Source organism: Equus caballus, chromosome 11, assembly GCF_041296265.1.
Source record: "Equus caballus isolate H_3958 breed thoroughbred chromosome 11, TB-T2T, whole genome shotgun sequence".
Classification (NCBI taxonomy): Eukaryota; Metazoa; Chordata; class Mammalia; order Perissodactyla; family Equidae; genus Equus; species Equus caballus.
Window position 1 is genome coordinate 42,015,447 of NC_091694.1, and position 27,538 is coordinate 42,042,984.

General features: G+C 51.4%; 1 protein-coding gene across 3 annotated transcripts in view; it reads left to right on the forward strand.

Annotated features, from left to right (window-relative positions):
• The first annotated feature begins 13,870 nt into the window (after window positions 1-13,870).
• Window positions 13,871-27,538, forward strand: part of LOC100072001 (galectin-9) — a 40,385-nt gene continuing 26,717 nt past the window's right edge. Inside the window, exons 1-2 of one of the 3 annotated variants that reach the window (XM_070226435.1) lie at window positions 13,871-14,102; window positions 19,058-19,142. The gene's annotated coding sequence lies outside the window, so the exon portion shown is untranslated. The remainder of the gene's footprint in view (window positions 14,103-19,057; window positions 19,143-27,538) is intronic. The other 2 variants (XM_070226432.1, XR_011423052.1) reach the window with 2 other exon arrangements.

Here is a 27,538-nt window from a genome sequence, read left to right on the forward strand (position 1 = left end):
CTGGACTCTGTTCATTTTACTCTATGTATATACTATCTCAATAAAGTACTGTTTAAAAAACCAAAAAAACCCCAAAGCCCAGGGAGACACAAAGACAGCTAGAGCTACAGGGAACAAGCACATTGGCATCACCATGGACCTTGGAGGTGAGTCATGGTGAGTCCAGAGCAAAAAGGAGAGCCCCAGGGCCCTCTGCTCCTGCCCTGCAGGGAGGGCTGACAGTCAAACACAAGGCCAGTGAGTTTTCAGAATAATTAAGACAGTAGGGAGGCATCTTCAAGACACACTGCCAGGGAACAGTTGACCTTGGCAGCCTGGCATCACCATGCCGTCACCTCAATCACTTCCCAGGGCCTCGCTCTGGGCTAAAGGGGGAGGGAAGCAGCCCTTGGGAAAGGTCCATCTCAGAGCTCTGTTATTCAAAGTCCCAGATACGTGTCTGAGGTTCTCTGTTCTCTGCACTGTAGACCGAAGGGTGTGTTCAAAGTGAGTTTGCCACCTCACACTCCTTAGGATGGCGACTGTCAAAAAACCGGAAAATGGAAGTTGCTGAGGATGTGGAGGAGGCCTTGGGCATTGTTGCTGGGCAGGTCAAAGGGTGCGGCTGCTGTGGAAAAGGTGGTGTAAGTGCCTGACGATAAGCTGTTGATCGCTGAGGCATCCGTTTCAAAGACACCCATTCAGATGAACGCATTGCCAGCTGGATGACACAACTACTTGCAAAACAACCAGATGAGGAACTGCTCTGTCCCCACACATGAGGTTCTCTCTTTCACAAAGCCCTGGTGACCTAGATAACCGACTGAGTGAGCGACACCACTCTTCCCTTCCTGCCCTCTAATTCCCACCCAGCTACCCCGCTCTTGGGATTTGAGCATCTGTGGATTTTGGTATCTATGGGGGTCCTGGAACCAATCCCCCACAGATACCTAGAGACGACTGTAATGAACAGAAAAAATATACAGCAAATCACTGAAGAGATGGATGATTTAAACACTACCATCCCAACTTAATTGTCATTATGGAACAGTACTCTCAACAACACTAGCATATTCCTTCTTCTCATGCACACATCAAACCAAGTCAAAACCCCAGCATACTTTTTTCTGGGGCTCCAGGGGAATTAACAAGCTGATTCTAAAATTTATAGGAAAAGGCAGAGAGGATCTAGATGACTCAAAACAATCTCAAAAAAGAGAAACAAAGATCATTTACACTATCTTGAGTCCATGACTTACTCTAATGCTCGTCTAAGCAGGATAGTAAAGTGTTGTTGTAAAGATAGACAATTCGGTCAGACAGACTAGAAAGTCCTGAAATAGACCCACAATTATTTGATCAATTGATTTTCAACAAAGACACCAAAGCAACTCAATGGGCAAAGGAAATCCTTCTTAACAACTGGTGCTACACACTCTAGCTGCATATGGAAAACAGTGAACCTTGATCCATACCTCACCACAGACAAAATATAATCTAGAAATGGATCATAGATGTAAATGTAAAACCTGAAACTATAAAGCCTTTAGGAAAGAAATTAAGAGGTTGTGTGTATCCTGAGGAGGGGCAAGGCCTTCCTGGATAGCACCCAAAAGCTCACAACCGTGAAGGAAAAAAGATACAATAGATTTCATCAAAATTAAAAACTCCTGTTCATCAACCTGCTAAAATCACTACAGTTATAAAGACTGACAACACCAAATGTTAGCAATAGTATGGAGCAACTGGAACCTTCCCTAACTGCTGGTGAGAGTGGTAAACCACACCACAACGGTAAGCTGCACTGGAAATTGTTCTGGCAGTTTCTCATAAAGTTAAACATATCTTCCTTATAACCTAGAAATTCCACCCCTAGGTATTGACCCAAAGTAAATAAACTCATATGTCCACACAAAGACCTGTGTGAAAATGTCGTCGCAGCTTTGTTCATAAACAGCCCAAGTGTCGAATGGAAAGCAGGTGGATGAACAATCCTAGTGAGCTCATGCAACAGAGCACCATGTGGTAACAAAAGAGCAAACCGCAGACGAACAACAGAGAGAAGTCTCGAAAATGTTCTGCTGAGAATAAGAAGGCAGACACAAAATGTTCACAGTGAATGCCTCCATTTATAGGAAGTTCTGGAACAGGCACAAGAAATCTGTGATGAAGGAAATCAGACAGTGGTTGTCACTGGGGGACTAGGGGTGGCCTGAGAAGGGGCCGGAGGGATGTTTCTGGGGCGATAGAAACGATCTCTATCTCGATAAGAGAAGGGGCTACTTGCATGTATGTACTTGTCAAATTCACCATTCTATACATGTGGGTGCTGTGCTTTTCACTGTGAAGTCCACCTCACTTTCTAAGAAATAGCCTGACATGGGCCCAAGGAGCTCAATCCCATGTGTATTTCCAAATTAAAAAAAGAAAAGCACACAGCCAGCCCTGCTGTATGTCAGCAAGAGAGACGGTGAGGATGGAGAGATGCTGTATGTCACCTAAGAGAGACCATGCAATATGAGGTCCCCGAAACATCTTCCAGCCTGGATGGACCACCCCCAGGACCGGGCTGACTCTCCCACTGGCCTTGGAATTCAAGGGGGAGTATCAACATGCAGACAACAATCTCTATCAGCAGAATCTTCCCGCCTCCTTAGCAAAGGCCCTGCTCCACCTCTCACGCTCCTTTTCTTGACCTCTGCTTGGCAAGGGCTCACATGGGCTCTGGCACCCAGGTTGTGGACAGGGCGAATCAAAGGCAGCCGGGCTTCCTGGGACTGACTCCCTGAGAGCCAGTGATGAGCCCCATCTGCACCCAGGCCGGCCCTTTGTCCATGGGGGCTGCTGCCTGAGTCACTCTGTCCCCCATCAGGAATGGAAACTGAACACTTCTTTGGAGGAAAGGGGAAGGAGGGAGGAGGCTTGGCTTGGAAGGGGAAGGACACGAGGACCCCTAATTGGAGCAGAGAAGGCACCTGGCAGGGCACGGTGGCAGGCTTCCCCCTGGCTTGGCCCCCAGCCCCTTCCCGCCCCTCCCTCCAGCTGAGCTCTCATCAGCAGAGCTGAGCAGGGCAGGTCTCGGCCTGAGGAGAGGGATCTAAACTATTCAGAGCTCAGGAAACCCTTCCCCCTGGAATCAGCTGTTTTCTAGGCAAAAGTAGGTTGCACATATCACCACTATAGAAACTCTCTTTTGAGGCCTCAAGCAAATATTCCAAGCACTGGAGGAAGAGAAGAAACAGTTAGCATAGCGACACTCAAACTTTAGTGAGTCAAGACTGTTTCCTAGCACTTGGGCTTTGGTAGCTTGGGGGTAGGGCTGGATATCTGCATTTTCCACAAGCACCCCAGGAGCCAGCCCTGATCGCCTAGGGGTTAAAGTTCGGCACGCTCTGCTTCGGGGCCCTGGGTTCAGTTCCTGGGTGTGGAACCACACCACTCGTCTGTCAGCAGCCATGCTGTGGCAGCAGCTCACATAGAAGATGGAACCTGGAGATAGAACCTGGTTTGCCATAGCCCCTGACTCCAGCCGATGCCCTCTCTCTTGGCTGCTCCCCCTTCTTCCTTCCCTGCTCCATGCTTTTGGGAAACAGAGTTCCAATTGAGCAGACGTGGGCCGGCCTCCAACCAGTGTCCATTTGATGCTGAAGGCTCTTCTAGGCACGTTTCCCAACTTCCGTCTTTGACACAAATTTGTCATTAGTTTCCAGGACCGATGCTTCTTGTTACTATTGTCAATACTGTTCTTTAGCCATTTTCTACTTATTGGTAGAAAATCACACCATAAAGGCAAAATGCAATGATTGCACACAAACAAACTGCTAATTAGGCGAACAGAAAAGATGGCAACCAACTGAGGATCACAGGTCACGTACAATTTCCCAAAGAGACACCAGTCAAAGGTGGGGCCACTCCGTTCCCGCCATTGGCATGAACCAGGCTACAGGTGACTCTCTGATTTCCCTCTCCTGGGTTTGCTATGAACTTTCAGACTGGCTGCAGTGACAATGACATTGCCTTCTGTTACTGAACACAAACACAGGTTCTTTCCTGCTATACAAGATGGGCCAAATTAAAACTGGAAGGCCAGGCTGAAGGCAAGGAAAGGGTCTCTATTTCTGGTGATGTTCCCTGGCAGATGAGAGTCAGCCCTTGATTCTCTCCTGGAAAGACAGGAGGCTTGCAGCTTTAAAGGTTCCCAGGAGTGTGGCTTCTTCTAGGGAGGGGCAGCCTGTGGCCCTGCTGGTTGGCGCTTTCCCACCAGCCTGCCTTTGGCCTCGTGAGGCTGTTTGCAGGGAAAAGGATGGCAAGAGAAGGGAAGCCTCTGCTGGCTGTGCTTGGTCATTTGCCTCTCTGACTTGTGGTGGATTCCGGCACCAGGAAGCCAAGGAGTCGGGGTCACCTTCTTGAAGAAGCTTCAGCTTCTTGATATTCTCTGGATATCCGTTTCCCTGTAATAGAACTTTGAAGGACCTATAACTAGCCAAAAGGTAGCAGGAGGTCACCTGGGCTCTAACAGTTTCAAAGTTCTATGTCTCCTGAAGGTCAAGGAGACAAAGTTTCAAGAACCAATATTTACAGATGAATGAAGCTGAGAAGCAGGGGAAGGGGATGGGTGCTTTGGGTTTTAACCCCATATATGCTGGCTTTAACGTAGGGGCACTGATAGCAGGGCCAGCATCATTTCCACTTCAACCCTTGGGTTGAAGAGGGATGGTCTGTGGTCTGCAACACAAAAGAGAAAGGGCGCTGGGGGCTGGAGGAGAGCAAGAAGCACCTGCCCTTTCAGAGGGGAGCCCTTTTGAGCTCATTTTCCTGGAGCAGAGCTCACATTTCCAGGTGAGCAGGACCTCTCCTCTCCTCCCTCCCGCTGCCCATCCCCTCAGCGCTAACAGGCCTGGGGAAGAGCCTTTAAATATTCACATGCATTGAGATCTGGCTGAGCAACACCGTAGACAGATGACAGGACCACTTCCTTTAAGGGTGTTACTGATGGCTGCAGTCTCTTTACACATCTTCACCTGCACTTACAGGGGCACCTCTTGCTTCTTTTACTCAGACACTAAGAACCAGATAAGTCACCTTGGGGTTTTTGTCCTCCTGGGTCTTCTAAGTCTGAGTTCATTCCATTCCTCTCCTGTAGCCATTGGTGCATCCGGGTCCCTAAGAACTCTTGCTTTTTGGCAACATTGTTGCAGCCATTCTCCAGGTTCTATTAATGGCTTAGTTTGGCAAGGCATGGTGGATTGCTTTTGCCAGCAGAGCCTTGTCTCTGGGCTTGGGAAGACGGGTGGGGGTGAGTATATCTGTGCCTGTGCTGCTCTCTGAAGGTGGATGTTCCCATCCCCTCCACGTGCAACCTGAGGTCACCTCAACTCTGTCCCCTATGAACAATTTTAGGCATATTTAAATAATACCCCAAGTGAGCTACAATTAGACAAACAGACCTACTGTAATAAACAAACAACCATAAGTACTACAAGGCCAACAACTAGAGCCACGCAGAGATTGCCTTTAGAGGCCCTTTGGAGCCCATGAATGCTCCTGCAACTGGCATAGCTCTGAAGGCTAGCGCCCCCAACCTCTAGGGCATGGATGTGAAAAACAGACACAGCTCAATTTCTAGAAGCACGGGACCTGGAGGCTCAGGTGTGCTCCCCATCCTGGCCTAGGACCCCTATCCTGGGATATGTGCTCATCTTGCCAGGTGATGGTGAACGGGAGCCTCACTATACGGTAGACATAGGTGTGCCCTTCCATGTGTGGACATCTTCTCTGTCACCAGCACTGTGCAGCTGTCCTTCATCAGCCCTCAGGTCAGATGGTCCACCTGGCACCTGTCCCAGGGGCAGGAGGTAGCACCCAGTCTTGATGTGCATAGGCCATGCTGGGTGAGCCCAAATCCAGGTGACTCTGGGGACACACTTCCAGCTCCTGTGTCCCATCCTTCTTGTGTTGCTGTCTCTGTCTGGAACACCTGCCTCCATCTCTCAGACTCCTAGGCCACTCCTCTGTCACTCTCTATTTCCGCTCTGGTTAAGAGGCTGTGTGGTTCTAGAAAGAACCTAGAGTTGGGAAACGCACTGAATGTGTCACCAGATGTGGACCCTAACCCGCTTCTCAGCCCTGCTTAAACATCTGACTTTTATGTTTGACGTAATTCTCTTGTCTTCTTGCAAGGTGCAGTTGTTCCGTTACCTAACACCTTGGGGCCTTGAGATTATGCGGTTTTCTGCTATGTTCCAGGAAGAAGCTCTAAGTGACACCCACCCTGGTCCCAGTGGCCTCTGAACCGGCCCAGACCACAACCAAGACTGACACTGCGCAGATGGGCAGAGAGTTCTACTAAAGCAACCTGACCTCATCATCATCACAGATTCCCCTCCTCTGGGAGGGGTGAAGCAGCGATTTTTAGGTCATGAGATGTATCTAAAAACATGACTTCAAACCACGCGTGTGTAAGCTCGTGCCCACCCCTACACGCGATGATCAATCTTCCCCTTTGAGGATTCATTCCCTACCCCAAGTAAAACTACCCCTCTCCCCATGCTCGGGGGACCAGAGTTTTGTGAAATTATTCCCTATGGTCTCAATTTTTCTTTGCTACATGCTCCAAATAAAAGTTCCACTTTGTGAAACGACTACTTCTGGTGCAGAAGGGACCCTCGTTTAGTCCGGTAACAAATGCAGCTTCGATCGCAGCTCTGCCGTCCTCATTGGCTGTGGAATCTTAGACAAGTGATTGGGCCTCTCCCAGCCTCAGTTTCCTCATCTGTGGAAGGGGCATTGTTGCTGCTGCCCCATGGGTTATTGTGTGAGTTCATGAGGTGATACATGTCAGAGGTTACAAAGTGGCCCACATGGGCCCACACCAGGGTCTCCTCGACCTTCACTGTGTTTTAAATTTTTTTGAATGTGTTGGCAACATTTAAAAGGTCAGAGGAAGTGTTGCAGGATGAGAGAGTTCTCGAGCTGGATGGTGGTGGTGCTTACACAACAGTGTGAATGAACTTCTTCGAGCCACTGAACTGCAAACTTAAAAATGGTTAAGATGGCATGTTTTATGTGTATTTTACCTCAAATTTATTTAAAAATGTCAGGAAATATCACATGGAAACCTTGATTTCCGGCCTTTCATGAAAACTGGGAGGACTGGGGTGTGCTGGGCCCACATTCCCGCAGGGCCCTGGAGGCTGGACTGGAGCTGTTGTTACCACTTTCGGTATTGAGTGCACCCCTGAGACGGGGACAACAGACAGAGGCCCTCGGCAAATATGAGCTCCTCTCTCTTTGGCCCTCACTTCTCATATTCCTCCCAAATCAATTGTCTCTGCTACAGGGTTAGGTGGAGACAGAGGGAGAGCGAGAGATGGAGTGAGAGATGGAGAGACAGAGAGAGATGGAGTGAGAGAGAGAGAGATGGAGAGAGAGAGAGAGAAGGAGAGAGAGATGGAGACAGATGGAAAGTAAGCGAGAAATAGAAAGGTGTGTACAGAGAGAGAGCACCATCCTGCTGTCACCTACTGGAGCCCAATCATCCCCGCTGCCCCTCCACGTGGTCCTGAACACCCTCCCGCCCCGCCGCCTGCCTGGCTCTCTCCCTCCAGTCCTGGTCCCTGCCTTTCTGCTGTTCCTTGGCTTCATTAATGCTTCCCTCACCCCCTGGTGTCTCTTGTTTTAACAGGACACCCACACAGCCCTGTCCCGCCTGCCTTCTCCACGAGGCAGTTCTCCCAGGCTGCCCATTTCCGACACAAGCCCAAGGGTGCAAACCGCATCATGGAGAGTCTGGGCAGCAGAGCAGTTAGCAGGAAAGACAGAGGGACGAGAGGCTCATTCCTGCCAGCAGGCCAGCCAGGGCCTAAGGCCCCACCAAAGGGTCACTGCCCCCCCCCCCCCAACCACCACCAGGCACCCAGAGCTGGGACCCGGGAGTCGTCCTGGTTCTTCCCTCCCTCCCTTAATCTCTCTCCAGCGCACTATCACCTCTCCCTCCCGAAGCCACTGCCTTGGTCCAGGCCCCCTGACCCCACATCACAAGGACCATGGTCTAGTTCCCACTTCCCTCACAACCACCCACTGTGGCAGTGACCTTCCTGTAAGAAAAGCTGGTCGCATCCTTTCCATGCTGAATAACCCTGAAGGCCGCATGTCCTTCTAAACAAAGGCTAACTCCCCTGGAGGACGTGCAGCATCCTCCCCAGTCTGGCCCCAGCGCAACTCCCGGCCTCAGCCCTCCCCCATGAAGCTCACACAGCCTCCACTGCTCACTCAAGTCTCCCTGGGGCCACCAGGCTTTTGCACATGCTGTCCCAGTGCTGACAGCACCCTTAGCCACCTCACCTGCAGTCAACCCCTAATGCCCTTCAACACTCTGCTTAAATGTCACTCCTCGGGGGCGTCTTCCCTGCCTGGGGGATCACTGGATGCCCCTGCCGCCCAGCCTCCTATGTCGCCATGGACTTTGTACATCTCTGTGCTCTGCCAGTCACTATGTTCTGGTGTAACTGTGCTTACATGTCTGTTCTCATCATTCTCATCACTCCACCCGCAACTTCCCTCCGCCCCTGAGCCTTGCAGGCTGGGACTGTGGCTTGCTCAGTGTGTATCCCGAGCACTCCGCACAGGGCCGGGCACACAGGAGGGACTGGGTAAGGGAATGTGGAATGTGGTTTGCACGGGCAGTAGAAGAGGAAAACCAGTCAGGGCACGAAGATCAGTCAGCTCAGGGGCACAGGGTCCAGGACAGGAAGGGGAGCAGGACTCCTTCCCTCCTTAGGCTCCTGGAGTAGTTGGGGTGGGAGAAGGAGTGTCTGTCCACTAAGACTTTCTGTAGCCCACTGCGGTCCAGCCTGGGCACCTGCCTCCTGCCACACTGGCTTCAGGCCTGGTGGGGCTCCAGGGAGCCCTTGCAGGGCAGGCCGACCTGGATCCTGGCCTGGGGAGGACAAGGTGGATGGACACAACCGGACAGAACTGGGCACCATTTTGGACTTTATCACTTGCTCCCTGGGCGAGCTTGGGCAAGTTGCTTAACCCTTCTGAGCCTGGTTGCCTCACTAGTGGAACAGGAGCTAAGCTTGCCTCCCTCGGAGAGCACTGGAGCCCGAGTCTGGCACACGACAGGCCCTCAGTAATTGCTAGTCTTCACCTTCTGGATGAAATATGTCCCTGGAAGCAATGGCAGCTGAGGGAAGCTGGCTGGTCTACATCAGACAGGTCCTCCTCTCCCTCTGGAGGAGCCAATGGGGATGCCCCCCTCCTGCAACCCTGGCCCTGCCCCCTTCCTAAGCACAGTGAACCTGGGAGGGCGGGGAGATCTGGGGCCACAGGCTCAGGAAGGCTGATGGGAGCAGGAAGGAGGCAAAGGTGAGTCAGGGGGCATTTCTGACCACATTTCTGCCGTGGTCTCACCGTCATGGGGCACTGATGTTAACCGCCATTTTGATTTCCTCGTCCCGTCAGTCTCCAGGAATCAGGCCTGCCAAACCTGCTCCCTTTTCCAGTCTCTTGCTCTCTCCTCAGACCCTCTTCATTTTGGCTCTTCCTGTGGGTTAAAAGGAGGAGACAGGGCCAGGCATCGTGCCCCTCCCATAGGAGGGTGGGGTGACACCCTGACCATCTGCCTGGGTGGGTGGTGGAGGGAGGGAGGTGGGGGGGTGGACCCTGATTGATTGGGAAACACCCAGAACTCACTTCTTGGCTCAGTCTCCTGCCACTGCGGGCAGCCACAGAAGACCGAGGCCCCACCTTCCATCCCTCCTGCCAAGTGAGGCTGTGCTGGAGAAACTCCACTGGGAAGAAAGGTGGGCCGGACGGTGGGCAGCCAAATTCCTTCTCCAGAGGAAACATTTGCCCCTCCCTCATCCCTTTGAGAGAGAGCACCCCTATCCTCCAGTTTTGGGGCTCTTGTCAGGGCCATAGTTACCCACTCAAGATCAACTCACCTTGGAGCACTTTGTTGGGTTCTGCCTTCTTGGGGCAGGTGGTGGTCTCCATGCTGGTGAGAGCTGGTTAAAACCTGAGTTTCTTTCTTCCAGAAGCAAACAACCATCCACAAGGTGCTGAGGACCCCTCAAGAGATGGACAAGGTGAGTCTCAAAGATCTGGTCAGCTCACAGGCCCACTACTTCCCTGTTTACTGACGACTGGGCTCCGGTCCCAGACTTGGGGAGAAAGCAGTTTAGCAAGGGGATGGGGACATTGGGGCCACGCCCTCTGCTCAGGAGACGTGGAGTGAAACTCTCCTGGGGACAGCAGATTCTGGACTCACCCAGCGGCCCCAGAGGCAGGTCCCCTAGGGACCAGCAGGAAATTGGCTCCTTCTGTCACTGAGAGGGTCCAGCACGTGGAGAGAAGGCCTTGCATCCTGAGGACGAGCCCCAGGATGTCACTGCTGCTCACAGGATGGAGCTGTTCCTCCTCCTGCTGGTGCACGTCAGACAGGAAGCCTGGAGTCAGTGGGGCTGCCCTGGGTGGAGGGGCAGGTGAGTGTGTTGGGGTCTGGGACGTGGCAGGAAGTGCCACCAAGGCTGACATGAGAAGGAAGTGATGGAGAATCCAAGGGCTGAAGCCTCACGACCTCAGTGTCTCACTGGAGCTTCCCCTCTCGAATGTGTGGCCTCATGTGTGTGTCACTCCCACACTGAATGTCCTGGTCTCTTCTACAGAATCCCACAATCCCTCCTATGGCCTTTCCCAACCCAAACTACGTGACCGTGTTGTCAGGAGGGCTGGAGGTTTTGTCTGCATTGGACAGAGTGGGAGGCGGGGGGCAGTGACAACAGTGAAGCAGTCCTCTAGTGAGCCGAAGTTCCTAAAAACATCCAAGTAACAAGGATTCTCTTGACAGGAACTTCACCTTTAAATTTGTCCCTTCACCATCAGCATAGTATATGGCCTTCCTTTCTTAGCCCAAGTGTCCTTTTGCATCTGGCCAAGGTCTGTCTGTGACAGTTTAAGCCCATTCATTTGAGGAAGGCTGGGAAGTTTTCATCTGCCATTTCCTGAACCAAGTAAAGGTATCACGGAGTTCTTTCTTGAAAATGTATGACGCGCAGGAACGGTTGTCAAAATCAGTTGACAGTCCAAATTCATGAAAATTGGCACAAGATGTGTCCTGTTGTGGCAGCTGCCGTGGCTGCTGCTGGCTGACCTGGTCCTCTCCTCCTGACAGCCGATGCCTTTCGTCGCCGAAATGCCAGGTGGGCTGTACCCCTCCAAGGAAATTGTCGTGTCAGGCATTGCCCTGCCCAGCGCTGAGAGGTAAGCCAGGGCTCTGGGGCAGGAGAGAGACAGCCCAGGGTCATTCTCACCACCATCCTGGCTCTGGGCTGGCTGGGGAGGGGCAGGAACCAAGAGCTCAGTGGTCAGAGGAGGTCCGTGTGAGCTGCCCACCCCCAGGTTCCAAATCAACTTGTACTCTGGGAATGACATCGCCCTCCACCTGGACATCCATTTCCGTGAGAACGTTTTGGTCTGCAACACAAAGATGAACGGCATTTGGGGGTCGGAGGAGCGAAGCCCGATTGAAAAAATGCCCTTCATCCCAGGCCAAAGATTCTTGGTACGTTGCTGCAGGCTGCAGCTGAGGGGGTCTCTCGGGGCAAATGGAGTATGGGGTCGGGGACATCTGGGGGCCCTTGAACAAGATGGGAGCTGATGCCTCTGCGGTGAGGGCTGGTCCCAGAAGAAGAGAAAGTGTTCAACCAGTTGTTGTTATTATTTTACTGTTACTGTCCCACATGTCCCACTGTCCCACTTCTGCTCTTTACAGATGAGGAAACAGACTCACAAGTGCAGGTTACTGGCCTGAGGTCACACAGATGATACGTGCCAGATGGAGCCCAAGAATGAGGTATCATCCCTGTATTCACTCACTCACTCACTCATTCAACAATCATTTCAGCTGTTGTCTCAGGATGTACTTTGTGCAGGAAGCACCCCAGGGGCTGGGGGTACAGCCTGGAGCAGACAGACTCCCTGCCCCACTGAGTCTGCAGTTTAGGAGGCAGAGGAAGCAGGAAACAAACGCACGGACAGACCCTTGCAGATAAGAACAGGTGCTCTGCAGAAAGCAAAGCAGAATAGAGGGATAGAGTGAGCCCCGGGGCAGGGGCGGCACTGTCTTAGACGGGACAGCTCTCCCAGGAGGCCACCGTGCCCTTGAGACCCCAATGGCAGAAGGAGCGGCCTCGCAAAGATCTGCAGGTGCGTTGGGGCTGCAGCAGAGGGAGCCGCTGTTACTGCAGAGGCAGAGTCCTGGGCGTGGCCTGTCTGGGACCAGGGGACGGGGGGGCTCCCAGGTGGATGGACGGTGAGGACAGAGAGGTGAGGGTGGGGCGACTGAGGCCCAGCTCACACAGAGCAGGTGTTCTCAGCCCCGACCACACAGTCAAACCCCTGGGAGCTTAAAGAAGGAAAATCAATGCCTGGGCCCGCCTGGGGCCAACGAGGGGGTGAGCCTGGGCCTCCCTATTTTTAAATCCGCCCTGGTGCTCCTCCCCCAGGGTTGAAATGACTGATGTTGGGCCGTGAGGGCCATGGAAAGAGCTGGGATTTTAATACAGCGTGTTGGTGTGTTTCAAGCCAGAGGGCAATGTACTTTGATTTCTAGATAGCTGGGTGACTGTGAGCAAGTGAGTTAACTGCTCTGTGGCTCAGTTTCCTCATCTAAAAATGGGCTAATAATAACAACAATCTCAGAGATGTAAGAATGAAATGAAATCTTATCTGTGACATGCTTAGGACAGTGCCTGGCGGGCAGTAAGTGTACAAGTGTCAGCTATTGCGATGGGGATGATGACATTTTAACAGACATGCTCCAACTGCCTCTTGGAGAAAGTTTGGGTGGAAAAGACAAGTTAGGAGGCTGCCGCTGCAGGAGTGCAAGCGCAGAACACTCCTCTGTACCAGGGACATGGGACAGGGACAGCACAAGCCAGCGTTCCTGTCCCTGGAGGCTCAGGGTCCAGTTGGAGAATGAGGATGGGGCTGGGGGACATGACCTAAGGGGCATCTGACTCGACTAGGAGGGAGTCAGGAGGTGCGCGAGGCAGGGAAGGCTCGCCATCCTGGAGGGAGATTAGCAGGCATCCGTGTGGGCAAGGTGTCCTAAGTGCCGAGCACAGGAGGAAGGGCATTCTGGGCGGTGGGAGCAGAATATGCAAAAGTACAGGGGCAAGAGAATCTTGGGCATGCTGAGTAAAGAACAAATCATTCAGAGCAGCTAGAAGGCAGGTATAGGGCCTGCTTGATGAAAGTGTGAGGAAGGCAGGAATGAGAGAAGGAGACACGAGCCTGCATTTAGATTTGAGGGCTCTCCAAGTGGAGCGCAACTAGCATGGCCTCTCCGCCCAGGTGCGCATCACGTGTGAAGCCAACTGCTTCAGGGTGGATGTGAATGGTGGGCACCTGTGTGAGTACTACCACCGCCAGAACAACTTGTCCTCCATCAACAAGGTGGAAGTGGTGGGCGACATCAAGGAGATTCAGATTCAGATGCAGGAGGGATCCCTGGCCTGGGCTCTAGGGCTGGGGCACGTTGCTGTCTGGATCTGCTCATCACCTCCACCTTCCCCGTCCCTGCCCCAGCCCCAGCCCTTCCCAGCCTGCCAAGGGTCTCTTTTCTGGGGAGATCACGCCCTTGTCTGGCCTTGATGAAGCTTCAGCCAGCCTGGAGTGCCGAGGGCAGCTGGCTGGGACCACCTTTCTTGGAAGGGCAGTACCTGGGGCTCCAGCTGCCCAAATCCCTCCCTCTGATGAATTGGGTGGTCCGCACAGGCTGCCAGCCCAGCCTCAGTCCTCTGAGCAGAAAGGGAGGGTGCTGGGCCTTCCCAAGTGCCTGGCCCAGCCCCACACCCCATCTGCCTCTCAGCTGCATGCCCAGCCCGTTCAACTCCAGTCAGTGCCAGGCCAGCAGCTCTTCACTCCCTGGGGGAGGTAGTCTCCTCGGCCCCTCCCTGTCTCCCAACTCCCGCCTCTCCTGAACCTGCACCAGCTGTTATCCTGCTCCAGGAAAGCTCCCTGATGACACCCTGCTGTTTTCCACCAACTGACGGGACCCTTCTCAGCTGGGGCCTCTCCACTCCCCGTGTCCTTCAAAGAAAGAAAGAAAAAGACTTGTGAGTACACATGTATGGGATGATTGTGGTTTATTAAATGTATTTAGAGATATTTTGGAATCTCTAGAACCCAGGTGCCCTGGGTGAGGGGAGTGGGAGGAGAGAGCGTGGGCTCATTTTGATCGGGGGTGGGGAGTCCTGATATCTACGCCTGCTTCCAGTGGGTCCCCACCAATGTCACAAGATTCTGGGAGAAAGCAGGCCGGGCTCAGGCTCCTGGGCAGGAATCTCTGATGCAGGAATGTCGGGAGCAGAGGTGAACCCAGGAAACAGCCTCATGCTCCCAAAATGGTCCAAGGGCTGGGCCAGAGCCCTTTGGGGCCGAGGCAGGGCCAGGAGGCCAGGCGGCAGGGCCAGCCCATCAGAGCCCCTTGTCCCAGTGGCAGGAGGTGGCATTGGGGTCAGGAGAAGCTGACTCAGAAGAGAGGCATGTTTGTGGGGTTTCACTGTGGGTCCCCCGCCCTTAGTGGTTGGAGTGTGGTTGGGAAAGTGGCTCTGTGGGTGGGGTTCTGCCAGCCACGGGGCCAGTGCAGGGGGCCCAGCTCTGTGTCCACACGATGCCAACACGTCCTGCCAACTCCGTCAAGAGTCTAGTGCCTCGGGAACCAGGGTGGGGCTCAAAGCGTAGTCCTCAGCCCAGCAGCAGCAGCAGCAGCACCTGGGAGCTTGTTAGAAATGCAGCAGCTCGGGCCCAGGGCAGACCTGCTGGGTCAGAGTCTGCACTGTAACGAGAGCCCAGGGGGTTTGTGTGCACATTCGAGGGTGGGAGGCACCCGGCTGAGTGACCGTATTCTTGACCTCATCCTGGATGCCCTGCTGGACACTGGAGGCTGGCATGCCCCTCTCTCCCCATCTGAGTAGGAGCAGCGAGGGGAGAAGTGGGCAGGGAGTCAATGACAAGGAGGCCAAAGCCAGGCTGGAGACAGATTTATCCAGACCCCATTGAGCCCCCGGCTGAGTTCCTTCCTCATTCTCACCGGAGAAGGAAACCTGGCTCAGCCCCTGAGAAGCCTTCCCCAGGGAAGATGTGTGTCCTTTACTCTCTGCCGAGTCCTTGACATGCAGCCCGACCTCACTTGCTTTCTCACCCAGGTGCCAAATCGTTATTCGCCAAACCCTCATGACACAGGTGGCCCCAGAGCAAAGTACAGTGACTTTCTAAGTCAGGGTGTGGTCCAGGCCTTCACCAGAGAACTGGCATCACGTGCAATGGCACCTGCCACAGCCCCGTGGGAGAGGTCTCCTGGGGGAGATCGGCTCAGGCCCTGCAGGTGAGCCTGTGCTCCCTCAGGCATCCCATGCTTTCCGACGTGCACACATCTCCATGCACTGTCCCTGTTCCTGGCGGCAATTTCGGAGAAGCAGTGTGATTAAGCTGGTACGACCCATTTTGGGAGATGTTTGTCCAGACTGTGGCACCCACCTGTCCCCAGGTGTTTATTTAAAATAAAAGGCATTTCATATCAATATCTCCCTTAAGGAGTTATACAAGGAAGCCCCAAGTGGCCATCAGGAACAGACTAGGGTTTGTTTTTCTTAAACACAGAGGCACAAGTAACTGTACATGGTGCAGTGAAATGCAGAGTGGTGTGCCACCGCCTCCTGCTGGTCACTCCAAATAATGCAATCAGAAGCCACATCCGTCCTTACCCACTGGCCTTGCCTGGCATTGCGTTTCATCTCCAAGGGACCAGGGAGGTACCAAATCTCCATTATCCGGGGAAGGGTGGACACAAGGGAGATGAGGTTCCACTCAGTCCAGGGTACTATTTGGTAGCAGCTTAAGTAAAGGGTTGGGGAGAAGGAGATGGGCAAACAAGATGTAAGGCTTGGGGATATAATTTCTCTCCAGCTCCCCAGGACATAATCCAGAGTTGGCTCCATCATTAAATTCTGTGGCAGCAGCTTTAACTTTTCCTGGGGGCTGATGGCACTCTGGGATGGCTGGGCTGCCCTGTGGCCCCATCCTTTCTCAGCTTGTAGGGAACTTTGGCACCTAAGATGTCTTCATGGTAGCGCTTCTGGCTCTTTACGGGAAAACAGAGACCAGGGTGCCAGCTCTGCTGCTCGAGCCGCCTTCATTCATCAGGTCCAGGCTGGGACGAGCCCCTGGGCTCCCCACTTCCCTGTCAAACATACACTCCTGACCCTTAATCTGTCATGCTTATATTATGCTGAACCTCACCTGGGCTTTTTCCCTCCAATCGGCGCCTGCTCTGGTGTGGACGTCTAAGCATCTCCCCAAGCTTATGATGGACAGTAAGGCCTGCCTACTGCCTGTCCCTCCAGAGGCTCCAGAAAATGTGGGCTCTGAGGTAAATGCGTCCAGGAGATGCTGTGTACTTGCTCCCTTCTTGAAGTGTCACGATGCACATAGCGTGTTAGAGGCTCTGAGAAGGCTTGTAAAGCAAGGCGTTTGCCTCTGTTGAACTGAGCAACAGACCAGGATGCACAGTCAGGCCTCTCACTTCCTGGCTAGCCCTGACCTCCAGGCACCTATAGGATTCCTTTGAGGTCCAGGACTGTTCTGAGCCTAACTCTCGAGTCCAGGATCCCTGGCCCGTGTCCTTGACCTCCATCCCTAGTGCACACACCAGTGGCCGTACCTTAAGCTGGAAGTAGTAGTCCTCAACCTGCTCCTCACTCAGACTCAGCGTGGCAGCCATCACCTGCTTCAGAGTGTAGGCCATGTCCAGGGACATGTGCACAACCTCACAGACATACATGTGGCTTTGCCTGCACCTGCAAGCTGCTGCCGCAGGATGTCTTGAAAGTAGACCTGAAACCAGAGGAGATGGGGGGTCCTGGCCTCTGTAATGGGGGTGAAGCTTGCAGTCATGGGGAGGTGGGCAGGGGCATGATGGGCTGCACCCTCAGGAGCAGGGTGAGCACCCTCCCAGCCAGGACCTTGCACAGGGACCCATATTGGGATGCAGAGGTGCACTGGCATCCTGCCCAGCCAGGCCTGGGCTGGGGCTGCAGAGGTGGACATTGACCACAGGGAGCTGACCGCCAATGGGGCTTCCAGATTGACTCAGAATTCTCCATGATTAAAAGAGGCATCACTCGAGCCACTTGCCCTGCCCAGCAAGGAGTAGCTGCCCACTCCCCACAGAAGGGAGCCTCTCGAGACAGACTTTCCCTGGGATCCCCACTGTCATTCAGAGCAGGACATGGAGCCCTGGGCTCCCTAGTTACACAGAAGCCAAGGAGTCCATCAGGGACTCTCTGTTCTTCTTCCACACAAGATGCCAGTGACCCCAGCAATGAGCCTGGAGCGCTGAGTCTGGGAGAATCTCTGATGGGGCGAGTGCACAAGGGCTGAGCCAAGAGTCTGTCCTGACTCCCCAGGCTCGTGAGGTAAAGTGCCCCAGGGGCAGCAGAGCCCATTGGCCGTGGTGGGAGCAGCAGCTGCCCTTGTTATGTTTGAGCATGAAGCCGGCCTGGACCACCTCTCCCCAGGCAGTCATGTATACCGGGAGGAAGACATCCAGGGGCCTGGGCACTGAGATGAACCCACCATGTGCCCCTGACTCAGTCCTGAACGTCTCAGGGCCTGTCTCTTCTCCTGGAAGAGTGAACATAATATGTAACTGCCTCCCTTTTAGAGCTGAGGGGATGAAAGTTCCGAGGGGTGAGGGGTGTGTGGGAGCCAAGGTAGCCCCCACAGTCTGTGCTTTGAAGGCTCTCCCTGCTTCTCGGCAACTGCTGCATTTAGCTTGGGCAGGCCAGGCAGGCAAGAATAGGCTGTGCGCACCTCATGCACGACCCTCTTCTGGGTCTTCTCCAGCATCTCCTCCTGATAGAGGTGGTCCTCATCAGGGTGGTGGCAACGGACAACAGGGTCATGCAGCTGCCACAGAGCCCTGCAAGGCCCAGCGGGGGCAAACCCTACTGGACAAGGTTTGGAGCTTCCAGCCTATATGAGCCCATCCCCCATCCTCTGCCCTCACAGCCCCTGCACTCCTCTTCTTAGCTACCATATAGCAAGAGTCATCTATTTTTATGCTCTCCATTGTCCCCACTAGATGACAAGCTCCCTGAAACAGGAGCTATGTGTGTGGTATTTCCATACCCACCATGGTGCCAAGCACAGAGATGTATGAAATACATCATCGCTGAGTGAGTAATGAGGGAGTGAGCGAACAATGCAGACAAAATCACCCCTGGATTCGGCTGGACTCTCAGGGAGATGCAGACTCATTGGGCTCCCAGTAAGGACTGGATGCTTTCCAATCCGATCTCACTAAACTACCCCGACAGTAGTAGGACAGAGTGGAGTGGGGTGGTGAATAACTTGGCCTCGGTCTGACAGGAGTCAGCCTACTTGGGTCATAATTTCAGCTATTGCTTGCTAACAGTGTGACTTTATGCAAGTGGCTTAACCTCTTTGTGCCTCAGTTTCTTCGCCTCTAGAATGCACACAGTCCCCATCCCACATGGTTACCAGTAATACACATACAAAGGGGTTGGCTCACTGCCCAGTTCACAGTAATCTCTCCCTCACACCTCCTCTTGCTGCTAACAACTCTGGGCGGAGGGTGTTTAACTGATGAGGATGCTGATGCTCAGAGATGTTGGAGAACTGCCCAGAAATAGATGAGTTGGACAGCCCCAGAGCCTCTGGCCCAGACTTACCTCGGGTGTAGTACATGAGCACGGCCATGGTGAGGTGGACCTCCGTGGGTGTGTGGTCCCCAACGGAGCTGATGGAGTAGCACCAGGGTTTCAGAATACAGAGCTGGGAGAGCAGGAAGCCAGCAGACACCTGCAGGGGCGGGAACTCCTCCAGCACTTCCAGGATTTTGTGGCCATTGGTGAACTTCCATTTGTTATAGTCCGAGGACTGAAAGCCAAGAGCAGTGTCCAGGACTCAGGGCACCTGCTTCACACCGGGGGAAGAGGCTGTCACAATCTGATATTCACTCATTTATTCACTCCTTGCCTCCACCCAGGCCTGGAAGTTCCGGGCGCTGTCCAGGGTGCTGAGAGTACCAAACTGGAGAGGAAATAGTTCCTGTCCTGGAGGAACACAGGCCAGTGAGTAGCATTCATGTAACTCATGTACTTAGGACGTCACTGTCTGCAATTTTGGGAAGAAGTCAGATCTTTACTATAATCTAACTTGGGGCAGGGCTTCAGAATCATACAGATCTGGGTTCAAATCTTGCCTGGATGCCCTTACTACCTCTGGTATCTTGTCACAATCAGTTAATCTTTGTGAAATGAGGATAGTATAACCTACCTTGAGGGGATGCTGTGAGAATTAAATGAGAAAATGTGCACCGACTTAGTACAGTACAGCCATGGGACAATGGCAGTGGAGGTGGCTGGATCAAGATAACTAGCAACAATGATGGTGGTAATAATGACATCTAGTGCCTTTTACAGACTTGGGACTAGAAAGTTCCAGGTGAGTTAATATATTCTCTCATTATTTTATTAATTTGACTACCCATCTGTCACTATGTCCACTTATCCATTCATCCACACCATGCATCCTCTAACCCTTCCTAAGCTCCGGGCTTGTTCCACGTTTGGGGAATACCAAGACAGACAAGACATACTGGCCCATCTTTTGTAGGTAACTTATGACGAAGCACTTTGGTTGCATCCTGTAGACACTAAGAAACATTCAGTTCACCTAACGCAACTGTGTCTTAGAGACGGGATGGGAAAGGATGCATGACATGCCACCAGCCTTTGACAAATCTCACTTTGGGAAGCTGCGGTGGATCTCTCTTGGACCTTAAAGACCAGCCCTGGGCTCTGGCTACACCTGACTCTCGAACCCTGTCCCTGCCTCACCCACAGGCCCCAACCTTCGCCTGGCACAAGGTCTCCAACCTCCGTCTCTAGTCCTCTTTCATGGTCAGCTAGGCCTGCTTTCGGAGCAGCAGCTGGCTTGGGCAGATGATGATGTCCAGGAAGTAGGTGAGGGCCTGACTGAGTGAGCAGGGGGGGCAGCCACTTGTCCTTGACCCAGTAGCTTCCTGGATAGAGAAGGAAGAAATCAGGATGGAAAATAAAGCCCCATTGAGGTCTCTGTGGCAGGCACCCTCCACGTTCCAGCTGCAGGGGAGAGAAGACACTGAAGTTCTGGCCCCAGGAAGAGCCAAAGGGCTCATGTGCCTGACTCATGTTCAGGAAGGTGGTGCCCAGAGATAAGGCTGCCAGGGAAGGCTGATCAACAGCCCTCCAAAGGGAACTCAAGTTGACTCGATCCTGAACAACTAACTATGCCCCAAACTCCAGTCCCTCTCTGGCCAAGATCTGACCTTTAGCAGGGCACTCACACATGAACTATGGACTCACAGTGACTTAATCCACCAAAGACTGATGTACACCCCAGAGACCAGATGTTCATTTAGAGAAATGCTCATGACTGCAGTCCCCTGGGGTGCCACACACAGAGGTGCTGGGTGGGTGCTGGGTGCTCCTTGAGAGGAGTCTCCATAGGCAGCATGCAAGGCAGTGACTGTGTGGACCCTGGAGCCAGGAGACATGGCTTCAGGCTCTGGCTCCCCACTTACTAGCTGGTGACTGAACCTTCTGAGCCCTGGTTTCATCTCCGTGAAATGGACGTGATAGCAAAACCTGTCTCTCTGGGCTTGTACAAGCATTGACTGAAATAGTGCATGTGTAATGGTATAGTGTCTGGTATTCAGGTGCTCCATAAATTGTAGGTAAAACTCGTTATTTCATCAGGACCCAAGACCCGCTGGACCACATCTGTCTCCCTACAGTCATGAGGACACCTCTGTCCCCTCATCCCCAAGTTTCAGGTTCTCTGATGTCCTGGACAGTGGGGGTCAATGCCAGACTTTGCTTCTATGACCCCCACTTTCCTACTGTGGCCACTCTCTTTATGGGGAACAGTCTTTGGAGGCGTGATTTTCACTGGGGAAGCCAAGGCCGGGGAGCTATTACTCTGGGCTGGGAGGCCCGTGATCATTGACTTCATTAAGTAGCCTCTCCTGAGGCCTGTCACCCCCATGCTGCGCTCCCCCCATAGACTGAGAGCCTCCCCTCAGCACAGGAAGTGGGTGCTCCATACCCCCCCAGGACAGCATCTTCTCCAGGGGAGGATGGCCAGGAGCAGCCACACTCTCCTGTCCCCTGTGGCCTGCCCCTGCCCATCTCCCAGGGAAGGTGGGTGTGAATGAGACCCTCGGTGGTGAAGCAGAATGAAATTAGATGCTATGAAAACGAAATGAGCTTGTAAGTTTGAGGATCCATGGAGACTCTCAGGGTGCGTTAGGCCCCTTCTCTGACCCTCTGGTCACATGTGCGTTAGCCTGTAGGACATGGACATTCATCCACTCCTGCATTGATTTGGTGCCAGGAACGGTGATGGTTGCACTTGTATCTCCTCATTTGTTCTTCACAACAAGCCCACAAGCAAGGCTCTGTTATCTCTGTTTTAGAGACAAGGGAAGAAATCCTGAGAGGTTGCCTCCTGTGCCCAAGGCCACAGCTAGTAAGTGATGGGTCAGGGACTTGAACCTTCAGAGCTCACCCTTTGTACACTGTTTCCACATTTCTCTAATATTTCACCAAGCAAGCTGCACACACAGGTCTATTGTGGGGCCTAAAGAGACAATGTATGTAAAATGCTGGCATATAGTCATTACCCAACAAATGCCAGCTGCCACAGTTACTATTATAATAAGACTTCTTATGAATATTCTTGTATGTTTGCTTCCTGTACTAGGTAAGGAGCTTTCTGAGGGCAAACACTGTCTCATTTGTTTTCATAGACCAAGGCCTGCCTGCTATAGCAATGTGATCAGCTGAAATTTCAGTGGAAAAATACATGAATCAGTCAATCACCAAAAAGTGGCCTGGTGGACAAAAGAATGAATGAAAAAAGACTCCCCAGCCTGTGGGGATGGGCAGTGTGTCCCAAAGAACTGGTCCTTCTTGCTGGCCTTCCAGCCCATTGAGGAGTGTTTGCAAAGCTGCTTTAGTGCAGGCGGGGGTGGCCCATCCACTCAGCAGGAAGGTGGGGTTAGCTGTCTGCAGCACAGGCCTGGGCCCAGCCCGTGATCCAGACTAGGGGTTTAGCTGGAGGACGCTGGGGCCACCTCAACTGAGGCTCGTGTGCGGAGGGCTCACCACTCTCGTTGAGGGGCTCGGGCCCACGGGTTGCTGTGGTGCAGGGCCATGTACCACTCCTTCTAAGATGCCTTGGAGCAGAACCAGCTGGTTGCCTGGGAAACCCCTGAGGTGCTCTCCTGCCAGGCAACTCAGACCTCAGCTGGGCTCACTGGAGAGTTCCACCAAGAGAGTTGTGTGGCTGGAGAAGGGAAATGGAAGCCTCTGATGATGAAAACAGGATTTCCTCCAGAGCTCCCTGATGGGCAGGACAGTTTCCCCAGGAAACGTGCCCTCCTTTCATTTTCCTGCCTGGTTCCACGAGTGGGAGGTTTCCAGCATCCCCTGAGTCTGGGGTGCTCAAGAGGTCCCTGGTGCTGACCAGACCTGTGGCTTCTCCATGTGGAGAGGGTGCACCACACCCCTCCCTCTGCAGCCCTCCAATCCCCACACGGCTTGACCACAGACTCTGCCTAAAGAGAGCATCCCACTGGGACATATGTGGGCATCAGGACAAATCTTTCCTTGTCCCCAGCACAAATCCAGTCATTAGAACCAAGCCCAGTTTTGCTAAAGAATGGCAGAGGGCAGCACAGATAAACAACACCCACAGAGTCCATAGCACTTTCCTGGCCTGGCCGGGAAAGCTCCCTCCTTGACATAGTTTTCCTGAAAGTTCTGAACAAAGAGCAAAGTGGTTTGAATACCTCTTGTCCTCCCCTTTGGGGAAAGAGTTAAGTGACGAAGGACAGGAAGTGAAGAAGGTGCTGGGCTCCAAAGCTAGAAACCGGCCCATGGTTAACGGAGACCAGACACAAAGGCACCGGTGGCCACAGCGATTACCAGCCAAGCTGGTGTTACTGACGGCATCGTTGCTAGTGTCAGCAGCCGCTTCGCTCCTGTCCTTTCAAAGTCTGACCTGCTCTTGTCTTTCTTTAATTCAAGTAAAATCTGGGCCTGTGTGAAGTTGGGTTAGATTAGAGATTAACTAGGGTAGTTTGAGGTCCTGGTGGGAGGCCCTTTGTCCTGCCTCCAGTCTAAGCTTCCTCATTATCTCAGAAAGCAGTAGGCAGAGGGAGCACTTGGTGGACAATGGCTCTGTCTTTGACCCCTTGTTTCACCTCTAAATTTTCCGAGTTACCTCTATGCCCTGAAATTGGATATTTACGTGTTATTCCATTGAAGCAGGTCCATGGCCTCTGCAGGAGTACATGGGTCCAGATTTTGGCACAGGAGAGATGACTGCCCCAGGATATACTGGGGGTTGGGGATGTGCTGGTAGGTGTTATAGGCTGCTCTATGGAGAACAAGGCAGGGAAAGTGTTGACACAAATAATCAATGACCAATCTATAGACAGAGTAATAACTATTGCCTCATGTGAGGAGTAGTCCAGAAGAACTCCCTTCCCTGGGAAAGAAAGCACTTCAAGGAAGCATGGTTACATATCGTTCCAGAGCAAAGAACCTACATCAAGCATGTGAGGAATACAGTTTCTTTCCCCCAAAGTCACAAGGAAATGTTTTACTGCAGTTTAGCATACACACAGCAGGTCAACTTGACCTTGGCTCTCTGGGAAGAAAAGCTCATCTTCAAAGAACCGCTGATATTAGTGTGAGAGAGAGGGAGACATTCATCCATATCTGGAAAGTGTGAACTCTTTGCTCTGGGGGACTGTTTGAAGCAGATATACAAAGCATGTCTGGTGGCTCATAAGTCAGGCTGCTCTGGGAAAACCCAGTTTTAGGCAAAATCAGATTTAAACCAGAATGGCTTTCCTATATACCTCAGTATGTAAAAACTTCTTATTGTTCCTATTACTTTTATCATTTTTCCCCTTTTGATTGTTAATCTTTTGATAGAAACCATTGATGATCAAGCTATTGTCCCCCATGCCAGGACGATTGCTGCCTGCCCTGGATCCATCATCTCCCTCAGAGCTGGGCTTTTATTTCATTGATTTACCCAGTTATCCATGTTGGGGGCATAATGGCTGAGCTTAGTGAGCAGACATAGAGGTCAATGATGATAGGGGAAGCACTACATAGGTCAATAATTTGGGATTGTCACAAAACATTGTACATATGCTTCACCAAGATTTTGTAACCATTGCTTATAACAGTTAACAGCTATAGAGCAGATATAGTATGAGTGATAATAAAGTGTTTATTTCAGTAGAATAAGTCTTAAGCATCGTCCTTCTCAGAAAGAAAGGTGATTCAGGACTATAAGTACCATTGATCCTCTCCAGTGGTTGAGTGATCATTATGGTTGAGTGATCATTACTCTAGCTTGCATACCAGTCTTTCCACAACGAGTAAAGAAAACCGTAATTAGCTTGAATATTATGATTAATACAAGAATTCCAAGAAGTAACAAACATAAGAATTATATTCTGGATCACGGAATGGAACTACTGTCTGAAGGGAGCCAAGTAAACACATTGAGACTTGGTTAGGGCACTCACCTGTTTTTTCACGTGTGCTAACAGATAACATGTTGGAAGATTCATCAGGTATAAAAACACAACATTCAGTTTGAATTACAGCACGTGTACCACCTTGGGATACAGGTAGAATATATAAGACCATTCTATTTTGAAGGACAGCCTTTCTGATTAAGGACATCCCAGTATTCCATAAAGCTATTCCTGTTAGGCCATTGTTCATGGCCTGTTGAGTAAATTTAATCAGGGCTCTGTATGTGACATGATGTCTTCTAATCCTATTGAGGGAACAAATATAGCTGCTAGGTGGTCATACCAAGGGAACACTGAACAAGTCCATCTGGCCTTAAGGAGTGGAAGATTAGCATCAATAGTTAACTTAGAACGAATCCTTTCCTGCATCCAAGGGAACCCCAGGCTGCAGTGTCCTGACCATCCCGGGTGTAGCCAAGGCCAAAGGTTTATTCTACATAACCACTGAGTTGCGTTGGGTGCCACCCAATAAATGTTTGGCCTTGAGATCAGTCTGTTCCAAACCAACCACCTTCTTTAAGAGTGATAGTATTCTGACATGACTCCAGGGGTATCCATCCCATGTTTTGGGTACAGTTAGGTAAGTTTTGTTTGGAATGGTTTTTCTGTTCCAAGCTTCAAGGTGCTGATGTGCTTAGAGGCCCATAACTAGGAGTGACCCAAACAAATCCATCCCAGATTTGTGTGAAACCTCCCACGGTTCTTGTTGTAGATTCCAACTACTTTTGTTTAGTGGCAAATTGTTGGGATAATTGAACAGTCTGAGCAACAGAAAAGGAATAACCATGTCCTGTACCGTTAACCCTACTGGCTATTGGCCAGAGTTCAGGATCATAGTTAGTAATATCGGATGAACTGTGAACATTGGAACTAGACATCTCTTTCATAATAAATCATTTTTAGAACTTTCCCATCAGTACCTTGAAAGGGAGAAACCCACTAAGGTAATCCAGCTGTACCTGCAAGACGGACTTTAAGGGGTTTACGGCTTTTTCTCCTTCCAGTGTCTGTTCAAGGAAAACAAACAGGACAGACTCCACTACTATATATAAACATTGTGCAATGAGTGAAAAGTTAGGCAACCAATTCCTGTAGTATCTAGTTTGTCCTAAAAATCCCCTCAATTGTTCTTTTCTTAGCACTTTTATGAAGCCGTCAGTTTCTCTGTTAGAGTTCTGTAGTTTTTTACCTAGTTCAGTTTTAGGATCTGAAAGTTCATCAGAAACCTGCATTCTGTAGTGAATGGCAGAATTCTTCTCTGAAGATGAAATCAAAGGTGAAGAAAAACCCTTTCATAATCTCTTTATCAAGAGCAGACTAAAAGTCCTCAAAAATTATCCTTTTGCGAGAAGAAAACCAAATTCTAATTTTTGTACCAGCTTACTTCTGATATTTAAACTTATTCAGGTAATTAAATTCATTTCAATGTTAGCCCACTCAACCATGCACAAAACTTCCCTCAGGGCTTTTCTTCCACAAACCTATCACTTTCTTTTTGCATTCAGAATTTGTCTTTCTTTCCTAGTACTTTGGGACAAGTTTATCTTTCTTAACAAAACAAATAGAAATATCTCCATTCCTTATACTTTCTTTACTGAAAACATACATCATACTTCCCTTGTGGTTTCTTCTAGAAAATTTCTCAGCATAGCACAAAACATGTTTATTAATAAACCCAAGTATTGTTCCAATTTCTCGGATATAAGAAGCCAAACATAGATAAATCTATGTTTAGTCATTAATTCTAGTATTACGTCTAATGTGCAAATGACCTCAAAACCCAATAAATTTTTTACCATTTAACTTAATTTAACAAAACTGTAAACTTTCAAGTCATCAAAAGGTTTTAATGTTCAGTACATGTACCATAACACATAATTCTTGTTAGAAAGTTCACCCAAAACTTTTACTTTTTTCGTATCGATTTAGTTTACCTGTTCCCAATAACTATATGTAGGTTGCCTACAGTGGGCGTCAGGAAAGATACGGCATGTGCACCCTCCTGACCTTCTGCTGCTATGTGCTATGTGCTCTGGTGACGTGCTCCAACCTGCTACAGACCACTGTCTCCCTCCCCAAGGCCCAGAGTCCGTGATGGGAACTGACAGGGTGTCGGTGGGCTTCAGCGTAGGGGGGGATCTGCTCTGACAGTGCGGGAGTCAGGGTTGGGGATGTGAGAGAGACTCACCTCCATAGCAGAGCCCTGGCGTCAGTTCACTGTGGTCAACATCACTTCACCTTGGGTACTGGACCGTCCCCGCCCTCCTGTGCTTCCTGCCCTCGTTAACAGGGCTGCCCAGGGAGAGCCTGACCCTGCGTCAAGCGGTGTGTCCCGGAACACGTTCACTTTCCTCCTGGCTGAGAGTCCCCCAGTTTGGGGCCCCTATGAACGGCGGTCCCTACGACGTCCTTAGGCAGAACAGACACACGAAATTAAGTGACCTAGAGTCACACAGTGAGAAAGTCGTTGTCTTTCCAAGTACCTTTCAATCCTTCTGAGCACCTCCAGAGGAAAGACTCAGGTGGGTTTTGTCGCCACCTCCCCCCACCAGGGCAGGTCTCCTTTCTCACACAGAGAGGGCAAGTTTCAGACTCGGAACTTGTGGTGAACATTACCTGGCTGGAATTTAATAGCCCTCCTCCCTGCCTTTTTCTTACTGCAGTAAAAGATACATAACACCAAAGTGATCATTTGAACCATTTGGTTGCAAGGTCTCTTAAGGCCTCACCCCGGAAATTGCAGGATGTTACTTCTGCTGCATTCTCTTGGGTCCAGCAAGGCACAGGCCAGCCCAGATTCAGGGGTGGGAAAATAGACTCCGAGTCTTAATGGTAGAAAGACCAAAGTCACATGGCAAAGGG